Raw genomic sequence first — 6598 nt, forward strand, 5'->3', positions numbered from 1 at the left:
TGATGGTCTCTACTGACAAAAAGACAGGAGGCTGAGCTCAATGGTTTGGACTTGTACAGAGAAGACCACAGAGACTATTCATGGATGCAATGAAGGAGGACATGCAGAGGGTTGGTGTGAAAGAAGAGGATGCTAGGGGTAGGGTGAAATGGAGGGAGATGGTCCAGTGAGCCAACCCGTAAGGACAGCAGCCAAGAGAAGGTGACGATTTTAGTTTTACTCTTATTGCATTATTTCAAATGCAACTACTTGGTTTTAAATGCAGTGCAGAGCTTATATAAACTGGCTTTATCAGATCAGTGATTGCTTTTTTTTTTTTTTTAGATAACTCAAAAGAAGAGGGTATTTCAAGTAACAAAAATTAACTGAGTAAAGCTTGACTCATCCTTGAGCCGTTGCAGCTTTTCAGATTAATATTAATATATTCAACGCCCTGTAACACCTTCGGGAAAGCTCTGGGAAGCACCCAGTGGAGGACATACTCCACACCCAGGACCACACCCATGTATGGTTGGTTTCAAGGGTTTTACAGACACAACCATCTCTGCTTGGTGTGCCAACACAGCATGTACAAACAGCTCATACCTTCTGACTGACACCCTCTAACAGGAGAATGTTAATTGTTTTTGTTTTGCTTTTTTTTTTTACTGTCTGAGGGGCTGTCTCATCTTGTCCCATCTTCAGTGTTCCATGTCCTCATCTGTGTATGTGAGTGAGTGTGCATCCCTGTGTGTGCCAAGGGAAAGTTTTCAGTCAACACGATAAAGGATTAAAAGTGGCGATGAGCAATGTTGATAATTGTCAGAGTTCAGGGTGTGTCTGCTGGCTGACTATTGTTCTCAGCTCTCCGAGTTATTACTAGAAATGATGAACATGAAGAAAATTGTCTTTGTGACTAGATTTCATTTTCTAGTTAGAACCTGCATCACACTGAAATAGTGTTATAAAAGTACACAAGTACAATGTTTGGAGCAACGATTAGGATATGCAATTAGGAAATCAGTGTTAATCTGATCTGAATTTCGTTTGATCTGCATTTCATAAATCAGTGCTTTCCATGGTAGTTTAAAGTGCAGATTAAAAGTAAGACGTATGAAGTTTGATTACGTTTAAATTAACTGACACCAAATGTTGTTGCAGTTCACACGCTTGATGTCAAGTATGTGTCAAGCTGCGCTGTCGATATAAGACTTCACAGAATAAACAAAGACCAAAGTGCAGAGCTGATCATGGACTCAAAAACGGGCGTGGCCCTGCAACACCCCCTCTGCTTTGCACCCTGCAGGCTAGAGGCATGTCATGTGACATGTTAAAGCCTGCACTTGTGCAAGTTGGTGCAAAGTGGACTTATACAAAAGTGAAAGCAATAATTTCCATAAATAAAAAATACATTTAAAAAATGAGAAAAGAAACTACCAAATGTTGACCCCCCCCAAAAAAAATCATCCTAATGAATAACTCAGTATTTGTGTGGTCAAACGTGCTGTGAGGAGAAACTAAGTTCAACTAAATGAGCTGAAAATGGAAGTAATGGTTTGGCATTTTGAATAAACTCTCCCATGAGAAAGAAAGTTTTCTTAGGATTCTATGCATTCATGTGAGACGGTAAGTGCATGCTATGACGGAGTAGCTTGTAGAACCACTTTTCTCAACAATAACTTGAAACAACTTGAAATAAGTGGTTCCTGTCTCTCATTTCACTGTGGATGATATTTTCCTGCTTTTTTTTCTGTTGCTACAGTTCATTTAAGTTTGGCATTCGTTTGTGCTCAACTCTCTTAAAGTCTTGCCACAGCAACAATTAGGCTGAGGTCTGGAATGTGCCTGGATCAATGTGCCACCTTTATTCTTTTCTATTTCAGCCATTCTGTTGAAGATTTGTTGATGTGCTTGGGATCATTGTCCCGTCACCGACCTTTTGGCAAAGCTTTAGCTGTCAGATATATGTCTCACATTTATCTTTAGAGTACTTTGGTATACAGAAGAGTTCATGGTCAACTCAGTGACTGCAAGGTGCCCAGGTCCTGTGCCTGCAAAACAAGTACAAATCATTATAGAGGTGACTACAAATGGAATCTATATACCGAATCACATGTTTCAAACACAGTGTTTGATACTTGCTGGGAAACTTTGTTGCATGTCAGGTCACCTTGTTCTTACCGAAGCTTTCTGCAAAAATACTTCTAAAAATAGTTTTGCTGGAACCAAGTCCAAAAGTGAAAATCTGCTTTTGTAATAGGAAAGTAGTGACAGATGGGTTTGAGACCTAAGCAGACTTGTTTTTGCAGCTCTCAGAAACTCACTTCATTTTGAGAACATTTTCACACCCAGGCTGTAAAAATCCTAAATGCCTAGTCTAGTTCATGCCAAGTAAAGCCAAAAGAAGAGCCACGCAAGCCTCACAGCAACAAACACATACAATAGAGAGACATTAGTGAGCAGCTGAATTGAAATGTCTTTAGCGCATGGCTAATTTATGTGTTTTTGCTCGTTTGGATTTGCTTTGTGTGCAGACTCTGTTTGCACACACTTTGAATTTTCTGATACCAGTGCTGGTGCAGAGTTATGGGTGGAGCTGGATATGTGGCAACCACACACACAGACACACACATGGGCGTGCACACACACCACATACACACACAAACTGACACTCAAAGAGAAGAATTAGGTTTTATTCTTAAGGCTTTGGCAGCCATAAATTTTTAATGAAGGGCATTGAATCGATGTTAAAAAGAGACTTGGAAGCAAGGAAGTGAAAGAAAGCTCTCATGTTCTTCTGTTTGCACCTCTGCAGATGTGTGTGAATAAAATGGAGAATATATAAGGAAGGAAAAGATAAAAACACAACTGACTGAGGCAGTTTGCATCAACCTGTTGTTCAGGTTGATGCAAGGTTGCAGGTTGATGTATAAACATTCAGATTGCACATAAACAGTCAAATCTAAGCTGGTATAAACCTGCAGCTTTGAATATTATTATGTAGTACATTGTGTAGCTTGCTGTCTACCTTAAGGAAGGACAGAGCAGGAGAACAGTCTGCTGCAGCTCAGTCATCCTGTGACAGTGGTGTACCTGTGCAGCAGGCTGACATGGATATGCCTCCTGGGGGTGGTGCATGGAGACAGGGCTGGGGAAGAGAGAGATGAATGAGAGGGAGGAGCCAGTGATGAATGCCACCTGACACCTGAGCCAGTCTGGGTCACTGGTTTCTAGGGACTTATGAAAGGCAGCACAGACCTGACTGGAACTTGTGAGTTGAGTCATTAGCTCCAGACTTTACCTCATAAACATGCGGCTGTGATAGACTGTTGGACTTTTTAACAACAAACATAAGCAGTCACGCCAGTTGCCAAGCTTCATTAATTAATGAAGAATGGGTTCAAGAAATACTTAAACATCAGTGTAAACATCATTTTGCTTTCTTCACTTCTCTCACAAGCAGAACGGGATGAGACACTGCAGCCACCCTTATTTAAAATGACCAATTAGCCTTAATTTAAAGTATTTTTCTGCAACTTGGTCTATTAAAATTACCTCTAGGTGGCACTAAGCATCACACAACTCAGCAATTACATAACATATAACCTACTGAACAGCCTGCATTCATGTGTGACGTGAGGGAGCATGAAAAGTACTCTCTGAAGTTTCCTGAGTCTCACGGTCAATGTGTGAGAACCGCCAGCTCAAATACGCTCCGATTCAGCTCCTCCGCAAAATCCAAACAGTTAACCTTTTCTCCCACCTCAGCAAGCTGATGTTAGGTGGGAAGCCTCACAAAGCAAGCTGTGGTTGATTCACAATAAGTTTTATATCTTTTTGCATTTCTATTTTGAGGCAACCTACAGTTTTGCTGGAGTCAGTGGGCCATTAGCGTTTCCCTGTGTTTTACTTTAAGTGATCACGATTGTGCTGATTGCATCTTTCTTACCTGTGCAAAGAGTCAGCCTAATGAGATGACTGACAGATTATGACTAACTGTCTGTTAATGCTGGTTTTGATGGGAAAATCACAAACAGGTTTTCTGTTAACTAGCTATGAAAGTGTTGCTGGTATTGTTTTCGCCTTGTGAGTCTTTCTGTATCTCTCCTTGTGTTTGGGAAATGTCCTTTGGCAGGACTACAACAGAGGGAGTTTTGAGCACTTTGGCAGGCATTTAAATGTCGCCTTGGATTGTTATGAAAATGTGCAGGTGTGGTCCAATCCCCGGGTTGGCACCTGAAGAAGAGGGCACACCAGTGCCACATCCTTTTAACCTTTTCGAATCTAAATCATCATTAGTGACCCTAACCCTGACTTTACTTGATGTCTGTCACTTAAAATGATGACTGACTACCATGAACTTAGGGTCAGGGTCATCATGACATTGGCTTAGATCTCACAGTTTTACATTTATTAATGGATTTGTAGCTTTTCATTGGAAGTATTGTCATCTAGGGTGAGAAGATGTAATATTTACCTAACACAGTGTAGCTAGAAATGTTTTCACTCTGTGGTTGTGTCTGTCCACGTGTCCGTTTCATTATGGCAAAAAGTGGCGCTGGAGAATGAAAACCACTGCAGCAGGAACAATCACAAAGGTGACTCTGACTGCTTTGGCAGGTGTGTCTGTCTGTAGTGGAGAGATTTTATAACAATCCAAGTTCCATGCAATAAAACTGTGCAAGCCTGCTATTAACATAAAATGAAGATTAGATTTGAAGAAGTCTGTGGTCCTAGAACTAAAAGCTGGTAATCCCACCACATTGTGCTTTATCAGCTGCTAAAAATACCAAAATGATCTTGGTTACAGTCTGCTTAATCACCCGACTGCTGAGACTGTTTTGATACTTGATAAATTTAAGAATTACTTTAGAAATCACCAGATTTACTGCACTTGTACCATTCCTATGCCTCTGTTAGATCAATATCTCTTATCATTTAACTCTGAAATTGTTTATGGTGAATGATTCCTATGGAGTAGATGTGCCCACAGGCTGAACAATAGGAAATCATTAAATGCTTATTTTGGATATATTAATAATAATGTGTAAAATCTCTCTATTTTCATCTCTCTGTCTCAACAGTTTTTTGTCTGCACCACTTCAGAGTTGGAGAGTGTTTTGCTGGGGACCATCTCGATGAGCGGGTCTCATTTAATGGAGTGAAGTGACTGCTGCCTGCGCCACTCTGTGTGTATTTGGCGAGAGGGATACAGACAAACTTTCTCTCTGTTCATGAGAACACTCTCTAACAGTTATGTTCTCATGACTTACTCTAAGTTTAAATGTCTCAATAAAGCACCGTCTATCCATTGATTTTCTTCTGCTTATCCAGTTCAGGGCTGCAGGGTTGATGGAGCCTATCTCAGCTGCCACAGGGCAAGAGGCGGTGTACATCCTGGGCAGACAACCATTTACACTCACATTTACACCTTTGAGTAAAGCTGGAGTACCTGGAGAGAACCCACACAGATGTGAGGAGAACATGCAGACTCCTTTAGTTTTTACTGACTTTTTAAAAAAATCTCTTTTTTCTTTATTCTCTTCTTTAATGTAACAAATGTGTCACAATGTGACTTCAGTCACTCACTCGGGTGGTTTGGATCAGCACTCCTTGAGAAAACTGCAAGCCGCACGTTTTACACAGGCACAGTTACATACCAGCGAGTCTATCACAGAAACCTGGCAATTCCCTGTGCACCGCACATCTGCCAGCTGTAGCTGTGACAAAATAACAAAGGTTATCCTCTATAGATGGGGTTCTGCATTACTTTAAATGAAATGACCATAAGTTCAACTCACTAAGCCACACGGTGTAGTTTTGCAAAATCAAACTCAATAATTATTGTTGTTGTTGTTTTTGGATGTACTGATGGGGTTGCATTCTAATAAGGGCAGAGCACAAGTCAGCTCTGGTATGTGCTACAACATGGGTGTGGTTGGAACACACACACACACACACACACGACAAAACAGCCTCCTGGGTTCTTTTTAAGCCTCTTCCTTCTCCTCAGCGTGGAGCCGTAACAAAGTGCTCTGGGGATAAAGAAGGAGGTGAGAAATGAGTTGGGGCTGAGCACAAGTTGTCACCTCTTTGTCACCTCAGTGAGCCGCAGCCTGAACACCAGCTTCATGTCACTCAAAATCATTCAGGAGTACACTGCTCACAGCTTCACGCAAGTCACACTAGTTTTCACACATTACACTTTTTTCCCAGTCCTGAGACAAAATCTGTCACTTGCTGGAATCTCAAGGTCACTCACAACATGTGCGACAGACGCTGGCACATCACCATATCAGCAGCCACATCTGAAGACCAAAGAGCCTTGGCCCTCATTTATGTCCCAACGTGCACCATTCTGAAGAAATACGGGCTATTTTTTTATTTCCCTTTCTTGGATTTTTGCCGATTGCCTGATCTAGAGCTGATATAACCGACCTGCGATCGTCTAACGCCCCCTCGCGTCTGAGGTGCAGCACATCACTCCTCCAATCCCCTGCCATCTTCTTCTATTGTCTCCCCAAACCAGTAAGTAACGTTGCCTATTTATATGACGGTTATGAAAAAGATTGTATGACGCAAAACTGCCTGAGTGGGCTGTTCGGTGGACACTTCGGCA

The sequence above is a fragment of the Perissodus microlepis genome, chromosome 17 (assembly GCF_051167445.1).
Source record: "Perissodus microlepis isolate ML-2025 ecotype Zambia chromosome 17, ASM5116744v1, whole genome shotgun sequence".
Lineage (NCBI taxonomy): Eukaryota > Metazoa > Chordata > Actinopteri > Cichliformes > Cichlidae > Perissodus > Perissodus microlepis.